Source organism: Capsicum annuum, chromosome 8 (assembly GCF_002878395.1).
Source record: "Capsicum annuum cultivar UCD-10X-F1 chromosome 8, UCD10Xv1.1, whole genome shotgun sequence".
In the NCBI taxonomy this organism is placed as follows: domain Eukaryota; kingdom Viridiplantae; phylum Streptophyta; class Magnoliopsida; order Solanales; family Solanaceae; genus Capsicum; species Capsicum annuum.
The window spans coordinates 141,511,445-141,535,679 of NC_061118.1; the positions used below are offsets into that span (position 1 = coordinate 141,511,445).

At 32.0% G+C, this 24,235-nt stretch overlaps 1 pseudogene; it reads right to left on the reverse strand.

Annotated features, from left to right (window-relative positions):
* Positions 1-2,125: 2,125 nt before the first annotated feature.
* LOC107879211 overlaps positions 2,126-24,235 on the reverse strand; it is a 38,502-nt pseudogene continuing 16,392 nt past the window's right edge.

The following is a 24,235-nucleotide window of genomic DNA, read 5'->3' on the forward strand; positions in this document are numbered from 1 at the left end:
AATATTTACCAAAAGCTTAACTTTTTTCAATGAAGTGGAAAATCAATTTAATATGCTAAAACTTTTTTCAATGAAGTGGAAAATCAATTTAATAGAAAAACAAGAAGAATAAGAAGTGATATAGGACATGAATAAGGGTCTAATGAGTTCAATTCTTTTTTTAGATCATTAGGTAAAATTCATGAAACTACCCCTTCTTATTCTCCTACATCTAACGATGTAACGGAAAGAAAGAATAGAACTTTGATTGAGTTATTTAATGACATGTTAATTGAGTCAAGTTCTCCGATAAATTTTTAGGTGTTGCTCTTTTGAGTATTTATTATGTGTTGAATCGTGTGCCTCATAAAAAGTCAAAATTAACACTTTTTGGATTGTGAAAAAGTCATAAGTCAAATTTGAAATATCTAAGAGTTTGGGATTATTTAGCCTATGTAAGGTTAATAGATACTAAAATCACTAACTTAGGTAAAAAAAAGTTACTACTTGTTCTTTTCTTGGCTAAGCACTTTAAAACAAATTAGTGTGATAAGTGCATATATCATAAGTCACGGCATAATTCACATTTTTTTTATTGTCCTATATCTTGATGGTTTATTAGTTTTGGCTCTATTTTAAATATTATTGGGGAAACTAAAAATATTCTCAAAAGTCATTTTGATATGAAAGATCTTGATGAGGCAAATTTTATTCTAAAAATAAAAATTACTAGAACATGTGATGGAATTTTCTTTGACCCATCACATTATGTTGAGAAAATTATAAAAAATATAATTCTCTTGATTACAAGAATTTTGTAACTCTTTTTAATTTTAATGTTCATTTGTATCTTGTTGAAAGTGAAAAAATGATATTATAAATTAAAAGGAATATGCTAGCATAATTAAAAAATTTAGATATGTGACTGACTACACTAGGTTTGATAATGCATATGCAGTAAGAGTACGTAGCAGGTTTACTAGCAATTCGGGTAATGGACATTGACATGCCATAACAAGAGTTACAAAATATTTGATAGGAACAAAAATTTGTGGTTTGTTCTATAAAAAAGAATCATGTTGTACTTCAAGGCTTTTGTAATGTAGATTGGAATACCTTATATGTGATTTTTTTATGTACTACTACTTTTATATTTACTTTGGGAGATGAAATTATTTGTTGAAAATCTAAAAAGCAAGCTATTATTGCTTACACTACCATGAATGCTGAACTAATTGTTTTAGCTTCAGCTAGTGAGGTAGAGAATTGATTGAGAAATTTGTTATTTCAAATATCTTATTTTGAAAAACTAATTTCTCCTATTTTAATTCATTATGATAGCACTGCTGCAATTAGTAGTTTTCAAAATCGCTATTACAATGGTACATTTAGAACTAAAAGAAGAAAATATAGTAATGTGAGATCATATTTGATAAATAATATATTATTGTTGATTATGTCAATTCTTGTGATAATCTTGTAGATCCATTGACTAAGGCATTAGCAAGAGAAAAGATCTAGAGCACGTCAAGGAGAATGAGATTGAAACCTATAAATTCATGAGCCATATGTGAGGAAATCCAACCTGGGGACTAGAGATCCTCTAACTAGGTTCTATGGGAAGAACGAATCACATGATTACTTGTTGTAAAAAATGCGGTATCTTTATCCCTCCCGATGATGTGAGTGCATTTTTTTGTAATATTTTATGAGATTGAGTTTAAATAACTCGTAATGAAAATTTGTAGCTCATATGAGTGAGTGCTAAAATTACAGGAGCACTCTTGATAGATTTTACCTATGTAAGTGTGGAAGTGGTCCACTTCTTACGAGAACTAGGCTCATTGTCAAAGACATTCATAAAATCAGGATAGCTTTAGGTCGTAATGTACTAACTATAGCATTTATGTTAACACCTTGACTATTATGTGTAGTTTAGTGATATTTTATTTTTCTTAAGAAATCATAGTTCAAGTTTGAGACTACTACGATTCTAGAGTAAAAATTATTATTTTATTAAGTAAAGGTTCAATGCAGAGTATACCTTAATTATGCATAGTAATCCTTCTTTAACTAGTAGACTCGTTTATTAATATTAAAATGAGTGGAAATTGATGGGATAGCATTTTAATAATATTAATTTGCTTCATTTTGTTATTGCCAAAGTGTAATGGCTTATTCTTCTCCTTTTTCCATTGAGAATTTTGAGCTTCAAAAATCATTTTTTTAATGCATAAGTTACATCTTTCTTGGTGTTACAGTAACTAACCAATTTAGTGGCTGTAGGTTACTATTCTTCTCCTCCGTTGCGTTGCAACAATGGAAGCACTAACTCTTATTTATAGTTATGCATTTCTTAGCTTTTATTCTTATTTTTCTGGTGCAATTATTCTTATAGTTAGTGGTAAAAATGTAATTATAAGTTTTTTTTTGTAACTCTTATAACTTTTACTATAATTCTATCCCATTACTTTTATAACTTGTATCACATTTGTCTTTCCACTTAGTCTTCTTATTCATTTCATGAAAGACTTTCTCACCTATAAATAAAGGTGATCTTACATTATTTTTCTAAGTACAAGAAAATATAGAGTACATAAAATTTAGTCAAAAAAGAGAGTACATTAGTTGAAAGAAGGTGTTTCTTTTTGTGGTGCTTTGAACTAACTCTTATTCAGAGTTTGTTGAGTTGTACTTTGTGAGAAGGTTGTTGTACTCTGGAGGGACAAATCAAGAAGATTACTATTGAATCAATGAAAGCATTTTCTACGTTGGGCTCAAATCTCCTTAAAGTGAGCAAGATATCTGTGCATCAATCAAGAAGAAGATTGCTTTATTTTCTTTACTTTTATGTATTTTCAATTATAATATTTCACCAATAATTTTATGCTTTTATTTAAAAGAAATTTCTTTTTTCAACCAATACCTTAATTTTGTTAATACAATAACGAACTCAATGAGTTAAAAGAAGCAGAAGCATCTGTGACAACCCAACTAGGAAAATAGAAAGTCCATACTAACTTGTCTAACAATGTAAAAGAAATTTTTCTATATTATGCACTATCATATTCCAAGATCTAGGAATATATGTAATTGAAACTTTTTAAAACAACCTCATAAGCTTTCAGATATCTTCGCAGGTGGTATCTATCTCCCATAAAGCTACAGTCTTCTTTAGAATCATATCCACTACATTCTTTGCGTATGATAAAAGTTGTACCTTTGTTCATTCATTTTCTTGAGCATTTTTCAATGCAATCCGATTTTCTAGTGCTTCTACAATGATTATCTTCCAAACAACTTGAATTAGGCTATCAAGGGCTTGAAGCAAATTTCCAAAGCTATTCATAGTTGTCGTTCCAATGCTTTCTATATTCTTCTCCTTTTGTAAACTAGCATCTGAATACATAATCACAAGATCTTGTGCTACAATAACTATATTATTAGTAGTATGATCAGGAACCAATGTGAGAAAAAACATAGTGAGTTACTTTCATATTCCTAAAAATAAAAAAATGCCTTGTTTACAATATCACTTGATTCAGGGATCACACCATGCAGATTATAAAGTACATCTTATAAAGTCAATATCCTTTCTGAACTAAAACTCAACTTGACATCTCCCTTTTCAAGAACTTGAGTAGTGTGAGAATCACCAAGCATGATGATTTCGGACTCCTCAAAGGAATATATTTTTTAAATCAATTTTTGTCGTAACAGAGATGATGGTTTGAACCAGAATCAGCCCATCATCCACTAACATTCTTAATCATGTTTATGTCTATTATCACCGTCATAAATAATTCTTCTATAATATTTACCTGAGGTGTAGATCCACATTTTTTAAATTTTCAAAATCTAGGAATATGCCCACTCTTATCATAAATAAAGCATAGTCCTTTTTCTTGAACTCGTTGACTTTCTTCTTGGTTATTTCACAATTATTTTTCTTGAATTTTTTCTTCTTACGCTTCAAAAAAGTATTTTTATTAGTATCAGGTGCAACATTATTTGAAGTAGTTAAATTTATCTTCTGTGTAATGTTGTTCTCTTCTATTTGCAAAAGTGCATCTTGGCCCCTTGTATCTTTTTCCATGCGTATTCGCATTATCAACGTCTCAAGAGAAGTTCCTTTTTGTTTGTGGTGCATAGTTTTTTGAAATTTCTTCCAAGAAAATAAAAGTTTATCTATTATGCCATAAATAATAAGGTTATCTCCAATTTTGACTTCCTCGGACTTGAGCTCTCCAAATATCATTATAAAGTCCCGAGTTTAGTGCACCATTTATTTATTATCCACCATTTAAAAATGAAAAATCAGCTAGCAACATATTTTTCACTCCAGCCTCCTCGGATTCATACTTACTCTGCAATGTTTTTCAATTTTTTTTGCATTACAGTAAGTTATATCATAATAATCATAAAACTTATTAGATAGACAATTAAGTAGAAAATTACGAACACCTATAGGAGTTACCAACAAACTTTTCAACTTTCTTCTAACAAGAAATAAGTTCATCACCATTCATAGAAGAGTTATCTAGTTTATTTAAATTCTTTTCTCTTAACAAATATAAGAAACACAGAGCAGGCTTAAGTAGAAAAGTACTTTACTCTTATATCTCTTGAAATGAGTATTGTTGAATCAAAATGGCTTTTTAACATATCTCGTCTTGACTTCTGTAGATTTTTCAATTGTTGTCATTGAGGTATCAAATTAAGTTAAGTGCAACACCTTAACTCTTGCAGCTTTAGCCAATTACTACTTCTGTTACATTTCCACAATGTGTAAATGGGATACTACACATTAGTAGTTTAATTATGCATTATTGTTGGTTTTTAACTTTGAAATTTAAGAAATAATAGAGAATGACTTGGAGAGAAAAAAAATACTGCAATTGTATTGACAAAGAAAATTATTTTATTAATAACTCAAAACATATATTTATAGCTAAATTACTAACTAGAATTCAAGTCAAATTCAAATTCAAATAAAAAAACGATAACCAAGTCCTAAGTCTAAGCCACATAGAATTCTCATAATTTAAAACTACTAATAGTTATCTACTTCTACTTTATTTCTGAGACATAATTTCAACACTCCTCCTTGGATCAGAAATTGTAGATTGCAGGCTCAGATGAATTTGACCTGTTGAATAAATTTATCGATTTATTTTTGGTCTTGCAAGGCTTGTGTACATCTTCTGTTGAATTAAATAAGAAACTTTTGCTCTCATATCAACTTGTAAAATCTCATCATTAAGAATCAACGATTCGATAATATTTATCTCCAAATAATAATTTAAATCCTTCTTTCATTAGTTGGTCAATACTGAATAAACTTTTATCAATATCGAGCACGTAAAGGACATTTGAAATTATTTTTGTACCTGAAATAGCTTCGATTACAACATTCTCTTTTCCTTCTACTAGATATAATCACCATTTCCAATTCTGATTTTCTTATTTTTTAAAGGCAGAAACTCTTTAAAAAGAGTTTTGGCATATGTCATGTGGTTTGTACAACTACTGTCAATTATCTAAAAATCAGATTTCTTGGTTGAAGAATATGTTGCCACAAATAAGTGATCTTCTTATTTTTCTTTGATGACTTGGGCATCTGTTTTATATTTTTGAGATTTATTTTTACAAATCATAGCTTCATGGCCAAGCTGATTTCAGATCTTGCATTATGCATCTAGTCTCTTCCAACATTTAAATAGAGGATGACCTATTTTGCCACAGTGCTGTCAAGGTGGGTAGTTTTTTCTTGAATTATTACCCTTGCTTTGAGTCTTGTGGTTGGTTGTCAAATATCCGTCAACAATAACATCTTTCCTTATAAGCCTTCTTTACAGTTGTGCCCGCAATGCATATAACAATTCTGCTAAGGTAACCTTGGACAAGTCATTTTTGTTTTCCAAGATAGTTATTGATAATTTGTATTTTACAAGAATTGTAATAAGAATTTTTTTTAACAATTCTTGAATCTTTAAATTTTGTGTCAAACAATCATACCTTGTTAATAATGCCAAGAAGTCGGTCTGAGTACTCTTTGACGGTCTCGGATTCTTTCATCTTTTGCAATTCAAATTTTCTTATTAGATTCAATATCTTCATGCCTCGTATTATTTCATCTCCTATGTATTATTCCTTCAGATAATCCCAAATTTCTTTTGCTGATTTAAGGGCTATTATTCTCGTGAAAATTATTGGAGACACTAGCAAACAAAGTTGCTTTTGCCTTTGATTTTCTAATTTTTTTCTCCTTTTGACTTTTGATTAGGGACATCATGGGATTATCGGGCAGTGGAAGAACATCATAATCCTCCTCTACGACCTCCCAAAGATTTAAAACCTCAAGATAAGTCTCCATTCTTACTGCCAGAGTTGGTTATTCTCACCATCAAAGACAGGAGGAGCTATTTGCGAAAAGTTGTTTTCAGAATTCATCTCACCCATAGATCTCTCAAAAAAATTAGCTCTGATACCAATTGTTGGTTTTTAACTTTGAAATTTAAGAAATAACAGAGAAAAACTTGGATAGAAAAAAATATTGTAATTGAATTGTTAAAGGGAATTGTTTTATTAATAACTCAAAACATATATTTATAGCTAAATTTCTAACTAGACTTCAATTCAAATTCAAATTCAAATAACAAAGGAATAACTAATTCTTAAGTCTAAGCCACATAAAACTCTAATAATTTAAAACTACTAATAGTTATCTACTTCTACTTTATTTCTGAGATATAAAAGAAATAAGTCCATCATCATTAGTGGAAGAGTTATCTACTTTATTTGAATTCTTCTTTGTTAACACATAAGAAATATTGATAAGACTTAAGTAGAAAAGTATTTTACCCTTTCACCTCTTTAAATAAGTATCATTGAACCAAAATGATTTGTTAAGATCTATCATCTTGACATCTGCATATTTTTTAATTATTGCCATTGAATTATCAAATTAAGTTAAAAGAAGTGCAACACCTTAACTCAGAAATTAGCCAATTACTCTTTTTGCATTTCCACTATGTGTAAATATGATGTTGCATATTAGTGATGTTCCACTCTATGCATCCTTTATTTTCTCAACTTACCATTACTGTCATCCTTTTTATTGTCTTTAGTTGATTGCTTTGTCTAATGTCACACTACCCGAGATTCTCTATCCTAACATAGAGCTTGAGCTCACTGCCCCTTAATTATTTCCTCAAATAAAAACTTCTCATAGCAGGTTTGTTTTAACTCTTAAGTGCATACAATTGGAAGAATGTATGAACAAACTCAATATTAAGTTCAACAATGATAAATTTTGGTTAGTTACATACAAACTTTAGCCACAAATTCTTGGATATTGATTGCAGATGAGCCGCGTTCTGCCACGGCCTCCTTAGCTTTCTTCTTCCAATTAAGTGCGTTTTCTTTCATCTCCGTTACCATTGAATCATTGCTAATGGCTTTGCTTAAGTAGTTCTCGATATCTTCCCTTGTAATTATGTTACTCTCTATCACGCCTCCGCTTAATCTAATGGCCATTTTAAATACATCAACCAAATACTTCGCATTCGTGACTTGATCACCCCATTGAGGGAAAGCCACGTTGGGGATTCCACTTGAAATTGCCTCCATAGATGAATTCCAACCATGAGTGAGAAAAAAGGCAATAGAAGGGTGAGACAAGACTAGTTCTTGTAGACAGCATTTTACTATTTTTCCCTTGTCACCAGCTTTCTCCAAAAATCCTTCTGGTAACACAACAAGCTAAAAAATAGATCCTTCACGGGGTGGCTTCATAACCCACAAGAAAGATATCCCCGAATTTAATAGCCTGGATGCAATCTCATCTACTTGTTTTTGCTAAGGAACTACAATACTACCAAATGAAATGTAAACAACTGAAGATGGTGGTTTCGAGTTGAGTCACTCAATGCAATCCTTCTCAATTTTCATGCAATCACCACGGACATAAACATCCATGAGGCTAGCAATTTCAGGGTTATATCAAATAAAATGGGACCAATAGTTCTAATGGGGTAAAATTTTTACATATGAACTATCACCTCATCTTCAAGTTCTTGGAATGAGTCTACCAGTATGCAAAAATGTTTGGACAAGTTGTAGAATTGAGCCAAAATAATCCATTTGAACATTTTGAAAGGGCTTGATGAGAGTAGGACCATAGGCAGTTCATCTATTTCAAAACAGGCATGCTAGGTAGGACGATGTCCTTTTTAGGTTCGAATTCACTTGGGAAAGGCACCTCATTGAAATAATAATGATAATAAATTGATAAGCTCGCACATAATTGAACCCAAAGCTAGAGGTGTGCATCGGTCGGTTCAATTCGATTTTACGTGTTATTGGTTTGATTTATCGGTTTTCGATTTTTAAATATGTAAAATCAATAACCAACCAATAAGATATTTTCTTATCGGTTTTGGTTTATCAGTTTTTGGTCCTTAACGATTCGATTTTTGGTTTAACCAATAAAAAAATACTTATAAAATAAAAATAGTAACAACTAACATAAAAATGAAATCTTAATTACCGCCAAAACCTATGCAATGCATTTTAATTTACAAAAATCTTCAATCTTGAACTGAATGTTAGATAGGAAAAAAATTGAATCCTAATTGTAGGAAGATATAAATGCTTCAAACTTTTTATTATGATAATAGTCGAACTTTATATTGTGCCTTTGTTTCCATGAATAGGTTAATACTTTGTGAATCACTGAATTATGAGTTAGTAGTGCATATAATCTATATACATACACATCTCTCTCTATATATATATATAGATAGATAGATAGATAGATAGATAGATAGATAGATAGATAGATAGATAGGTAGGTAGGTAGGTAGAGATAGGTAGAGGTAGGTAGGTAGGTAGAGATAGGTAGAAGTAGGTAGGTAGGTAGTTAGAGATAAGTAGAGATAGGTAGAGGTAGGTAGAGGTAGGTAGGTAGGTAGAGATAGGTAGAGGTAGGTAGGTAGGTAGAGATAGGTAGAGGTAGGTAGAGGTAGATAGACTGACTGACTGATTGACTGACTGACTGACAGACAGATAGATGGGGATTTGGGCCACAGGTGACAAAAGAGTTTTAAAATGAGGTGTAGGTGACACAAGTCTTAATAATTGTGTAAGGGTGACAATTACTTAATTATGGTTTAAGAAAGTTTTAAAAATTTTAAAATAATCCACAAGTTTTTAAATTTGCACTTTGATCCAAATGTTAGTTAATATATAACAGGGAACGAAGGGAAAAAAGACACTTTTTTCTCTCTCCTCATTCGTTGTTATTTTCTCTCGCTTCGCGATATTTGTTGTTCATTGTTGTTGTTGCTTTTTTCATCATCTTCTGATTCATTATCATCATCTTACACTTCATTATCATCTTCATATTCTTCTTGTTGACCATTGTTGTTGTTGTTGTTGTTACCCCAACTACTACTCTTTGACCAAATTCTTATGTCAAATTTTATTTCGTCAATCACTTTCAACTTTGGAATTTACTTGAGAGGAGACTTTGGTAAGTCAGATTATGCTTTTTAGTTGAATCTGGGTAACTGCTAGTGTATTTTTTTTCAACAATAGCTTGCACGCGAACATGAATGCAATACAAGAGCAATCTATTTAAATAGATCCATTATATGCGGCACCAGATAAATGTTCTGTTGTAACAGTAGACTCATATTGGAATCATGTTTAAGGGTTCTAGGTGCCCATAATATGAATCGAACAGATGGATATTCTGTTGCACCAGATTTATAATCTGTTTCAGCAGATAAATAATCTGTTTCATCAGATTACTAATATGTTTCGAACAATAAAATACAGCTCCTGTCACACACAAAACCTAACAGATAACTCATATGTTCTTGCTATGGATACTGGAATCAAATTATTCCTTAATTGTAGACATGTCATTCGTTAAGAAAGAGAAATAGACAGTACAAAAATTAAATAAGAAATAAAAAGTCAAGTGCATCAAACATAATTTTTTATAAAACAAACAAAAAAAATACATAGATAAAAGAAAAAAAAAATCTTAATTATTATTATCATCATTGTTAACATCATTAATATTTGTATGACTAGCCGACCAATCTTCAACGGGCAGCAGCAGCTCCCTCCTCAGCCAGCGGATCTCCTGCAGCATCCTTACTCTGATGGCGGCCAACTCCCAATGCAAGTCATGAACCTCTTTCTGCAGTTTCCGCATCCCACACAGGAACAACCATATCTAGAAAATGCATAAGTTGACAAAACACACATAAAAACAAAAGTAAAGAAAAGAAAGAATTCAAATGTAATGTAATATACAATGAATATTTACACAAAAATCAAGAAAAAAACTTACTAGAGATATGAAAAATCTATCAAGTCCTTGAAGAGAAAGTAGTTGAAGGTGTAACAAGAGCAAGGACTAAATAGTGTGTAGTAGATCGAACGACTGAGTAAGGAGGGACCTATTTATAGAGGATTGAACTTGAATGAGTTAGGCAAAAAATAGAAAACTATTCACTTTCATTTATTAATGACATTCTTGATTACTATAAAAAGTTATGACTTAATTAAATTAATCAATATTATAATAAGTCATGACTTTTCAGCTTTATTATTAATAATAATTAGTTCTTTCTAGACACCATTTTTTAACACTGAGTTGGACAACAGATAACATATCTATTGCATCAAATAAATCATTTGTTACAACAGATATATCATCATTTGCAACAAATAGATAACATGTTGCATCAGATAATATATCTTTTGCAACATATAATATATATATTCTTTAAAAAAAAAATTATCTTCATGACATTCAAATTTTCTGAGATTTTAATTATATAAATTAATAAAGCAGATTTAAAGGCACAACTATTCACCTTCATTTATTAATGACATTCTTGATTACTATAAGAAGTTATGACTTAATTAAATTAAACAATATTGTGATAAGTCATGAATTTTCAGATTAATTATTATTAAAATAATTAGTTCTTTACAGGAACCATTTTTTATTTGCACTGAGTTGGACAACAAATTATATATCTATTGCATCAGAAAAATAATTTTTTACAACAGATATATCATCCATTGTAACAAATAGATAACCTGTTGCATAAGATAATATATCTATTGCAACATATAATATATAAAGTTTTTTTAAAAAATAAAATATCTTCATGACATCTAAATTTTTTGATTTTCTTAATTATATAAATTAATAAAGAAGATTTAAAGGCACAATTGTTCACCTCCATTTATTAATGACATTCTTGATTACTGTAAAAAGTTATGACTTAATTAAATTAATTAATATTGTGATAAGTTATGTCTTTTCAGCTTTATTATTATTAATAATTAGTTCTTTCCAGGAACCATTTTTTTACACTGAGTTGGATAACAGATAATATATCTGTTGTATCAGATAAATCATCTGTTACAACAGATATATCATCATTTGCAATAAATAGATAACCTGTTGCATCAGATAATATATCTGTTACAACATATAATATATATATTTTTTAAAAAAAAATTATCTTGGTGACATCTAAATATTTAAAATTTTTAATTATATAAATTAATAAAGCAGATTTAAAGGCACAACTGTTCACCTCTATTTATTAATGACATTCTTGATTACTGTAAAAATTTATGACTTAGTTAAATTAAGCAATATTGTGATAAGTCATGACTTTTCAGCTTTATAATTGTTAAAATAATTAGTTCTTTCTAGAAACCAATTTTTAACACTGAGTTGGACAATAGATTATATATCTGTTGTATCAGAAAAATCATTTGTTACAATAGATATATCATCCATTGCAACAAACAGTTAACCTGTTGTATCAGATAATATATCTGTTGCAACATATAATATATATATATTTTTTTAAAAAAAAATAAATTATCTTCATGACATCCAAATTTTCTGACTTTTTAATTATATAAATTTATAAAGAAGATTTAAAATCAAGAATATTTTTGGTGAGTTTTTTACGGTTTAAATTGTGTTTATCATTTATTTCCTTATTCTTTTCTGTGAAAAGAAATGACTTAATTAAATCAAGCTGGTGTGAGTTTTTTATTATTATGACAAGTCATGACTTTTTAGCTTATTAAATTTAAATAACCTTTTTCTCAATTTAAAAATTGAATACACCTGGTTTTCAATAACCGTTCTGTTTTTTAATAACCATTTTTATTAATTGAGTTATGGCAACAGATTGTATATCTGTTGCATCAGATAACCCATCTATTTCAACATATATACCATTTGTTTCTATAAATCGACCATCTGTTTAAGGAACTTTTTTGATTTCTTCTAACTGATTCATCAGTCGCAACAGATGAGGAATTTGATGCATCAAAAGCATTTTTTGTTTTTGTTGGTTGAATGTGTTTAGACAAAAGTCACAGTCATGACTATTTATTAACTTTTTTCTTAAAAATAATATCATCATATATATTAATTAAATTAATCCAATGTTGTGACTTTTTTTTATAAATTAAATAATCTTTCTTTTACGATTATAATATCATTTAGTTCCTTATTATTTATTAATGAACTATTTTTAGGAGAATTTCTCATCATGACGAATCCCTACCTCCAACCGCCGACATGTTGAGAATAGAGAATAAACAGAATGATAATTAAATATTGAATAATAATTAAAAATTTAAAGTCGACCAAACCAACCCAACCCAAACCAAATATATACATAGATTTTTTTGAATTCCTTATAGGTAGATTGAATATAAAAAAAGGAAACTACATACGCTAAAAGAAAGAAAAAACATAACCTAATTATTATTATTATTATTATTATTATTATTATTATTATTATTATTATTATTACTACTACTACTACTACTATTATTATTGTCAACCTGACAATTTTCATCTGGTAGCAGCTGGGCCCTCATCAGCCTTGCTCCGAAGTCGGCCAAATCGCTCTGGAGTTCATCAAACTGCCTTTGAAGTTCCTGTAAGGACTCGATATGAACCTTCTTGTACAAATTTGGACCAGAAAAATTAGTAGTGTAAGTATAGTAGAATGAACGAGTGAGTGAGAAGTGAGAGTGAGAGGAGGTTGGAGGGACCTATTTATAAAATGATTGAATTGGAAGGGACTGGACTTAGTCAAACAAAAAGCCACGACTGTTCATATCCCTTAATTAAATAAAAATGGTGACTTTATTAATATGTAAATAAAAAAATGAATCTAAATACAACATTTTATCATTTTGTTGTATTTCAGAAAGAGACAGATTGGTAATCTGTTGCAAAATATATTTCACCCGTCAAATAACTTACTACATATGGACAATCTATTGCAACAGATGGATATATCAGTTTGCTTTTCCATCAGCTGTGGCGTCTGATGCACTTTCTAGTCATCTTTTTATTTAATTTCATCGAGAGCAATCGATTTTTCTAAACACTTCTTGGGCAAACTCAATTTTCGTTCTTGGATTGCTTCTCTTTTTTTCTTTGCATCCTTCAACCAAACTAAATTTTTGCTATTGTATTGATGGCAAAAATTAAATTTAGAGGCCATCTTGAAGGATGCAAAGAAAGAAAGAGAAGCAATCCAAGAGCAAAAATTGAGTTTGGCCAGAAGTGTTTAGAAAAATCTATTGCTCTCGATGAAATTGAATAAACAGATGACTAACAAGTTGTAACAGACACCACAACTGATGGAAAAGCAAACTGATATATTCATCTGTTACAACAAATTGTCCATATGTTGTAAGTTATCTGATAGGTGGAATATATTTTGCAATAGATTACCAATCTGTCTCTTTCCGAAATATAGTAAAAAGATAAAATGTTGTATTTAGATCCAGTTTTTTTTAATTTACATATTTGAAAAGTCACCAGTTTTATTTAATTAAGGGATATGAACAGTTATGGCTTTTTGTTTGACTAAGTCAAATCACTATCACTTCCAATTCAATCATTTTGTCATTGTGGTCGTTAAGCTCAGTATAGAGCTCTTGATCTTTTGTGAGTTTGTCAATGAGGACCACTCACTTTATTTCTTGGAAGCTTTCTTATAATACTCATGTTTGTCCTTCTTAGCTCTACTCAAGGTCAAGGAGAAGTATGGAAGGTTCTCTTTGAGTTTTTCCAAGGCAAACACTCTCTTGGCTGATAAATCCTGTGTTGCAGGATATATGGATAGTGCAGCACTCAATGCAAAATAGTTTTCTGGTAGAAGCAAGTCTTGAGAAGACATAATCAGTAATCTATTGATATCAGCTTTCACTGTGTCAAGTAGTTCTATTGATATCTTGTCTTCTATAGAGACTATTGATCAGTAGAAAAACCAAGTAATTGAGATCGTTTAATCTGTTGACTAACTCGAGCAAAGACATCTTCTGGATTATCAAACTTCGCAGGGCAGTCTGCTGGTTCAATAACATTAGATGTCTTGTTTCCAGTATTAGCTAATGATGGGGAGATTCTGACTTCCTCACCATCCTAAAAATAAAAAGCACTCAAAATTAGATGGAGCATCTCTACATAACGAAACAAGATGAACTAAATCTAGCATTCAGTTTTTCGTTTCTATTCCCCTCCCCTTTTTATCTTCCCACCTTTGTCAGATCCAAAATTTTTCTTTTTTCGGATACTTAATAATGCCTTGGAAATTACTTTCTTTCTCCTCTTAACCTTAATATCTAATGGAGTAAATGAAACTAAAATCCTCTTTGATTGAATGACACTACTGTTAGATATCAATTCCTTTACATCAGCAGTTAATACATTAACAGTATTAATCACACCATCATGTTTTTCCTTGCACTCTTCACATTTGCATACACAAGATAAGTAAGGAGGGGCAAGATTGATCATTTTTCTACCATATAGAGGACAACATATCCATCATTCAAAAGTCTACACCGTTGCAAAAAATATTTGCCACAACAAAAGTCTGTAGAAGGCATGACAAATAAACATGAGCAATATCCGACATTAAATCTTAACAAGGTATAAGAACCATATTCATAGTCCTTCATCCTTATCAGTTCAGACCTACCAAACTTAACTATAAATTGCAAATATCTTGTTTGAATGATCTATGACTAATCTATAAAAACAACATTCACAAAATCAGTGTACTCTATGTGTGTTTCCACGATAACATTATCAATAATACATACCTCACACATATGAAGTGGTTCCATCTGTATTCAGCTTATTCCTCAGAATCTATATATACTGCAGCCTCTTGTGATAGTCAGGCAAAAGTTGATCAACTTTTAGTTCCTTTTGTATCTATAAAGAAGAAAGAAAAAATTTATGTCACAGAAAGAAAATTATCCTTCTGTTGCAACAGATGCAGAGTCTGTTGCGTTAGATATGGAGTCTGATGCAATATATATCGAGTCTGTTAGAATACATAACAGCCATGCTGGTGGTTTGATTTGTTCCAATAGTTGCTCCATTTGTTGCAGCATAAACCACAAACAACAAATAAAAAACATCAACAACAATATTTGTTCCAACAACATCATCAACAACAAAGAAGCATACATCTTATGTTCCAACACCATCAACAACCAGGGACAGACCCACATGGAGTCCTCCGGGTGCGCGAGCACAGACTGAAGTCGTATTAAACTTTATATATGTATATGGAAATTAAGAAAAAACATATATAATCTAATCAGTGAGCACCCATAGTAAGAGTTGTTTGGTTAGCCTAGTTGTTGTTTATGGGTTCTTAAGGCTATTTATTTCTTTTGGTTTTGAGTTCAATTCCCACTCAGCACATATTTTTTTAATTTTGGTAACCAAGTCTTCTCTCCTTATTCACTTTAAACTTTCTTTTATTTTTTTCTCCCTTACTCCTTGTGTTGATTGTTTTGACTCCACTATTTTTAAGCTAGGAAGCACCCACCGTCTAAAAAACCTGGATCTTCCACTGTCAACAACACCACTCCACAAGTTCTAACAACGTCAACCCCACCAAAAACATCAATAACAACATCAACAACAAAGAAATAAACAAAATACATAAAAAAATGATATTGCCAATAAGGCTTTGAAACTTCTCCTAACAGATGACTTTTTTTCACATCTTGTAATAAAAATTCTCGGTTCATTTATTCAACAATTAAAAGTTCCTTTAAATTTTTTAAATAAATATGATATGGGAAAATGGTAATTAAATAAAAAAAGATGTAAATAACTTGCAAGAAAAAGACGAGAATGAAAGAGCAATAGTGAATCATATCATACCTTAATGTCAAAAGGGGGTCAAAACAGCAATTTCAGTCGAAGAATCTAAGATATGAATATCAATCAATTTGGATCCGAATGAAAATTTATGAGACAGATGAGAGAAAAAGAGGTTGTGATAACTCTAAAGAGGATAGAAAGAAAAAAGATGAGAGATTTAGGGCTGAAGGAGAGGAGAACAGAGATGAGATAATTTTAATTTCTAGATGTACTACCCTTAATATTAAATGACTAAACAAAGTGTATTTATTCAAATTTATATTTTCAAAGCTAATTAATAAGGCTAATTCGGTAGTAAAATAAACCCCTAAGTAATATTTTCTTAATAGGTATTCCATGTCAATATGAAACGGAAGAAGTATTAGGGGTTTCAATATTCATTAATTAATATTCACTAATAATTTGAAGGGCACGAAGAAGAAAACGGCTGACATTGAAAAGACAGGACAAGACTACTCAATGAGATTTTTGAGTTATCCAAGAAATATTTTTTACCTTCTTTAGTAGTACTACTACTTTATCTACTCGGATAGTAGCTTGCTTTAAAATTAAAAGAAAAAAAAAGATTTTCAAACAAATATGTCATCTGTTGCAACAGATTTAAATATCTGTTTGAAAAATCCCAACAGCTCAGTCATCTATGACAACCGATGGAAATGTCCATTTGATAACTAAATCAGAAACATCATTTGTTACAAAGATATCAATATCTGTTTGAAAATTTCCAACAGCTCAGTTATCCATCATAATAAATGCAAATGTCTATTTGATAATTAAATCAGAAATGTTATCTGTTGCAATAGATATTGTTATCTATTTGAAATTCTCCAACATCTCAGTCGTTTGTTGTAACAGATTTCATTACAATTGATTTAGGTGGAACTAGGGATAAAAGAATGAGCTCCTTATTAACTTAATGTTAAGATAAATAATATTACCTACATCAATCTAGGTGGAACGAGGGATGAATGAATGAGCTCAAAAGGTCAACTACAAATCCAATTGAGTTGTTGAATTTGGATGGTGTTAGTATTGCATTCATCCCTACCTGAGTCGTCGATCGATCACTCTGAGTTGAAATGAGTTCCCATTAACTTAATGTTAAGATTAATAATAGTACCTACATTGATCTACGTGGAAATAGGGATGGATTAATGGGATCAAAGGGTCAACTACAACTTTTATTGAGTCTTTTGGCAATGGCATAATGAGATGGTACTGCATTCCTCCCGACAAGAGTCATCGATCGATCACTCTAAGATGAACCAATTCTTACTACCTCGTATGTTCAACTAATACCTTAATTGAATAATCTAGAACTAGGGGTGAGTTCTCATAGGGTCTACTACAACTTTAATTGAGTTTTTTGGCAAATGCATGATGAGACGGGACTGTGTTTCTCCCGACAAGAGTCGTCAATTGATCACTCTAAGACGAACCGATTCTTACTACCTCATATGTTCAACTAATACCTTAATTGATTAATCTAAGACTAGGGGTGAGTTATCATAATGTCAACTGCAAGAAATGACAGCGCCTATTTGATAATTTACAATAGATGGGTAATTTGTCGCAACAGATGACTTAAACTGTTTGATAGTTTACAACAGATTCGTGATCTATCACAACAAATGATGTAATCTGTTTGATAGTTTACAATAGATGCGTAATATATTGCAATAGATTACATAATCTGTTTGATTTGATCAAACATAAAAGACATCTATTACAACAGGTTAAACATTTATTTATATATAATTCAACTGAGTTCATATGTTAGACTAATACCTTAATTGAATGGGAGTTCTTATAGGTTCAACTATAACTTTAATTTAGTCTTTTAGTAATTGCATGATGAGACGGTACTGCATTCCTCCCGACCAGAGTCGTCGATAGATCACTCTGAGGCAAACCAATTCTTACTACCTCATATGTTAGACTAATACCTTAATTGATTAATCTAGGACCAGGGTACTAATACCTTAATTGAATAGTATAGGACTAGGGGTGAGTTCTCATAGGGTCAACTACAACTTTAATTGAGTGTTTTGGCAATTGCATGATGAGATGGTACTGCGTTCCTCCAAACCAGAGTCATTGATCGATCACTCTAAGCTGAACCGATTCTTACTACCTCATATGTTAGACTAATACCTTAATTCATTAATCTAGGACTAGGGTACTAATACCTTTATTGAATAATATGGGACTAGGGGTGAGTTCTCATAGGATAAACTATCGATTAATCTAGGACTAAGGGTGAGGTCTCATAGGATCAGCCACAACAGATGGCAGCGCCTATTTGATAATTTACAACATATGGGTAATCTATTATGATATATGACAATACATTTGATAATTTACAACAGATGGGTAATCTGTCATAATAGATGACTTAATCTATTTGATAATTTACATCAGATTAGTAATCTATTGTTACCTAATCTAATTAATAATTTACAACAGATGAGAAATCTGATGCAACATGTTTAACATTTGTTTTTTACAATTTCAATTGAGTTCATATGTTAGACTAATAGTACCTAAATTGATTAATCTATGACCAGGGATGAGTTTTCGTAGGGTCACCTCCTAGAGTACTCGATCAACTTCAACTTCAATTATTTTTATACAATTTCAATTGAATTATCCTTTTGGCAATTGCATGATGAAAGGGTTAAAAATTATGCATATATTTGATGATTTTAAAAATAATTAAGATCCATTCGGACCAAATTAACATTTTCAAAACTACTTGTCATTCTTTTCCAAAATACAAATCAACCCATACAAAATGTTTTATCATTTCAAATCACGAGGTCTCACTCTTTCTCTCTCATTCTCACTCCATAATATAGTACAGACAATAACTACTTAATAAATTTGTTCAACCCTCCATAAGAGATCGATTTTCTTCTCATTTTCGACCACATAGGTGTTATTTTTTACTTCATTCTTGCTTGTATTAGTCGTTTTCTTTGTCTTCATAGGCAATAGAGTTCGAGAAGAGCTCTATATTTGTTATTTTTTTCTAAAAAATAAGGGCTTTTAAGTTAATGATGAAAAATAAAACTTTTAGTTGTATTATGTTTAAGAATGGGTTTACAATTTTGAGTTTTAATGGTAAAATTGAAGGAAGAACTTGAGAAATCCCTAATTTCCATCGTAGTGTTCCATTGACTGTCGTGGTATTGTTGGATAGTATTGGTGGTAGTGGTAGTGGTGGTGTTTGTGGTCATCGTTGTGGCACTGGTGGTGGCATTGGTTGGTGGTGTTTGTGGTGGCTGTCGGTGGTGTCGATATTCGTGATGTTTGTTTGTTTATTGGCATTGGTTGGTGGTGTTTGTGGTGGTGGCTGTTGTTGTATCGGTATTCGTGGTGCTTGTAATGTATTTTTAAAATCTATGCATACATCAATTGTAATGTAATTTTTGTTTTTCTTTGTCTGTAGGTAAAACATGTCTCCCAAAAGAAAAGAAAGTGAAAGTGGATCAGCGTCTGACCACTCAAAAAAAAGCTACAGTACAGAGGGATTCGGAGGAGCTTCCTGAACCATCTCAGTCAGGGGAAAGTAAAGCTAAGGAAAGATGTGAAAACAATATTGAGGGAGGTGAATAAAGGTCTGTAGATGGTGATGAAGAAAATAAAAGTGAGAAAGAGGAGGAATTGGAGAGTGAGAAAGAGAAAGAGGATGATCATCAACATGATGATAATGGATCACCAATGGGGCATGAGTTAATATCGACATACCAGCATGATTCTATCAAAACTTTTAGTATTGACAGGTTTCAAGTTGCGATGCCGATAAATTACCTAGAAGGAAAACAACTAACTTGCCAAATTGTACTTAAATGTCAGATGGGGAAAAATTTTGAACATTTTATGAAAATTATGAAGAACGAAAACATAGGCAGACCTTTTAAGAAGAGCTTCTTTGGATGCTTTCTTGAGCTGTCTAAGGACCCCTCTACCCATATCTATTTCTTTATGACGATAGTATATGATCTTCTCAAGCGCAGGATCAAGTACGCGGGGGATGATAAAGATCCGGAGGAGGGGGGCAAAAAGAAGATGAATGAAATCTGGATCGACTACTGTGGCATGCCTGTTTGTTTTGGCTTGTAAGAGTTTTCCATAGTGACGGGATTGAGATGCCATTGTCCAAAAGGACCACCACCCTGCAAAAGTTCCAAGGCAAGAAAATGCAAGGAAAAAATAGATGGGTTATTTGACATTGCTCGACGTGGCTATAAAGCATCAGATTTGCTGACAGATCTCGAGGATAATACCATACCAGAGCAGTACAGGGAGCAATTGTGCTTAGTTTGGTTTGCCCATTCGGTTATATTGGCAAGAGACGTCAACAAGGTCATAGAAGATGATTTGTTAGCGCGTCCTGAGGATTTTGATAAATTCAACAATTATCCCTGAGGATATGATAACTTCTACTTGACTGTCCAATATTTACTGACAAAGCTATCCTCAGGGACGACCATATTATACGGCTTTCCTTGGGCTTTCATGGTAAAATTAATCACTAATTTTACTCTTCCATTAATTTATATTGAATATAGTTATTATGATTTTTTTTCGCTTGCTTTCTGTTTACATTTTTTAGGCTTGAGAATTTGAAGTCATTTCCCCCCTACGAAAGTAGTTAATAGATTACCCGGATGAGGTTTATCATCCAAGGATGTTTAGGTGGATGGCTGCAAAGAGAAACACCAATATTAAGGATGCTGATCTCTTTAACCCTCCGGATAATGAAGTACATCTTCTTCAAGTAAAATAATTCTACTTAAAGATAAGAAAGATATTGAACAGATGTTATATCTAGTGCAACAGATGTTATATCTGATGCACCAGATGGGACATCTGTTGCAATAGGGTATATCTTGTATTAAATTACCCATTTGTTGCTTTGGTTCTCTGAACCCGACTCCGAAAAGATTAACCATCTACTGTAAATTATGCAACAGATGTTTAATCTGAAAACATATTGTTCATCTATTGTGATGTATAGATCATCTGTTGCATAATAGATTACCCGTCTTGTACAACTGTTGCAATAGATAATTGATATTTTGCATCAGATTATCCATGTGTTTCTCTGTTTCTCTGAACCAGACTCAAACGGATTTTAACCATACATTGCAAACTATACAATAGATGGATATTTTTTTTTAAATATAGCCCAACTGTGAAAATTATTATATTATATGACTTAAATATATCTGTCTTTTTTCTCTTTTTTATAGGTTGTGCATCCGTGGATCGTGCCTACTGAGGAGGAGTCGGTGATAACTTCTTATACTACTCTAGGTTATGTTAATACTATAGTAGACCCAATGGTAGAGTTAATAAAGAATGAATTGGCTGGAGCAACAACCATAAGAAGAGTAGTTAGGCAAGGTCAGCCTACTGTTGAAACTTTTCATGACCAACCTTTTACTAAGACAGATCTGGGTGCTTCTTCTGGTGGAGTCATTGGTGTTAGTGGCAGGCATGCTGATGCTGATACCACTCATGATAATGAGTATGCTGATGCTCAAGAAAGAATAAATATGTTTGAAAACACCCCTTTTCGCCCTTACACAGGTCCCTCTCACCCTTCTTCACCCTCGTGTTCTCATTGTGAATGCGATGAGTGCAAGGACAGACAAGACAAACTCTTTGAAAAAGTAAAGTCTATCTCTAAATCTATCGAGGAATTTAAATCCAAGAGGTATGTCATACCATCCATGAAGGTGAGGGAGCTACACACTCCTACAGTGTTGGTTAGGAGAAATAAAAGAGCAATTAGAGATGTACTCTCTGCTCGGAAATCAAAAGATATTGCAATTCCTCTCTCTCTAAAAGCTATTGAAGTTTAGAGGCCAGCTAAGAAGGTGGACATATATGTGGAACATGGCACTGAAAAGAAAAGGGATCTGCGATAGGCCAAGAATTCCAAGCCAGGCGCACCAGATTACCCCATGACTCTTCACCTCCCCCCCCCAAGACTTCTAGACTATGACTGATATGTGTATGCCGTACGAGGAAAAGTGTAACGCCCCAATTTTGTAAACTGGAATGCTACACGGTGCTTATGACCTCGAAGGAACAAAAGCTAACCCATGACTGATATTTGTACCTGTGCACTACAATATATAATGTAATAATGCAGAAATTATGAACATGTAGGCCATAAGGTTCAAATGAATAAAGAATCTGTAAAATAGTAACATCCGTGTGGGTGAAAGATACCCAAAACAACTGAAAACTGAATCAAATTTGAACTAAATCTAAAAGCCTCTAAATACTATCTGAATAAGGAGTTGAAGGAACATGTCTCCAACTAATTCCGTCTAGAAAAACTGAGTTGAAATAATAAATGAAATAAAATAATATCATATCATTCTCGAATGAAGAGGACTCACTGTAACTCTGTATACTAGAATACAGCTACTACTGCTGGTCTGGAACTCATGTCTCTGAACCTATGGTGTATCATGAAAAGAAAGCACCATAGCACAAATCCGTCAGTACAACTGGAGTACTGCATATACGAGTGAGGTAAGCTAATGCAAAGGGTTTACATGCGTGAATTATGCTAACTGAATGACTGATATGAATGTAAGAGTACAAACATAAATACATAGTAACTGACATCCTGAGTACGTGATAGCTAAATCTGTACGCTAATACATAGTGTACTGATAACTGACATGGCTGAAATTGTAGTTCTGATAGTATGGGCGACTGTGTCTAACCGTCTTGAATCTGATGGAACTTTCTGATTCCCATGCTATAACTGAATTTGACTGTATCTAACAGTCCTGGTATACTGATATCTAAAGAACTATTTGAGTTCTTTTACTAAGACTGAGTCTGAAACTGTGGGAGGTAGTTGTTTAACTGACATGCCCCATGTGTGCCATTATGGCTAAGCTGGGGTCTAATCTCTACCCCGACTGGAGGGGTGTCAATACCGCACCACAGGTAAGGATAGTTGTGAGTGACCCTTACTGGAAAGTACTCGAAACGAGAGAAGTGGGAACCCTGAACTGACAGGTTAAGCCACCTTATCAAGCCTAATCTGACAGGTTAAGATGTCTCAACCAATGCTGGCTACATAGTTCTGGAACGCAAGGATGACTACTAAAAATCACACCCTAAATTGGTAGGTGAGTTCCCATCCTTGAGTTTACTCAGTGCAAACTTCTACTCTCATATGAAGAGACTGAATATGATTCAACTGACTGTACATGGACTGATTAACTGACTTCCGTTGACTGACGGAATAGTACTACTATCTGAGAGTTAACTGAGATTATGAGATTTCTGAGGTTTCCTGAGTCACATGACTGATTGAGTTCTATAGATTATAGCTTGACTGAGATTACCGGGACAACATGACATGGCTCTAGGTACACAACTATATTTTTTGGGTACGAACTCGATAGAAGGAAACTAATACACATGACATGACTTGATCACAAGATTGGAGTCCACAATTCATAATATCATAAGTAGGGGATCTTATACTTCATGTAGTTATTCAACATCTTAAACATTGTAGGGATTTCATGGATATATTTCATTTACATATTATACATATCCATTATCATACATGCTTCATACCACAACAATAGCAACACATCAATAGCATGGAATTCATATTTAAGTATATAGCTAACACAGACTTGTCATTTAGATATCATGGAACCATGTAAACATAAATTCCTAACATCCCAAGCATTTTATCAAACACCTAGCATGCATTATTTAAGCCATAGGTGTGTTTCATAACTTGCACTATGTTACACCACCTAAAGGTCATAGTTTTCAACTAACAACCATATATATTCCATGAAAACACCTTTCGATATCATCTTAAAACTTAAACAATAATCATCAACATGTACATTCTTATATCACCACAAAAAGTTCAAAAAATAGTATTTAAAACATGGTTCTTGAGCTCTATGAATGGATTAGATCCATAGA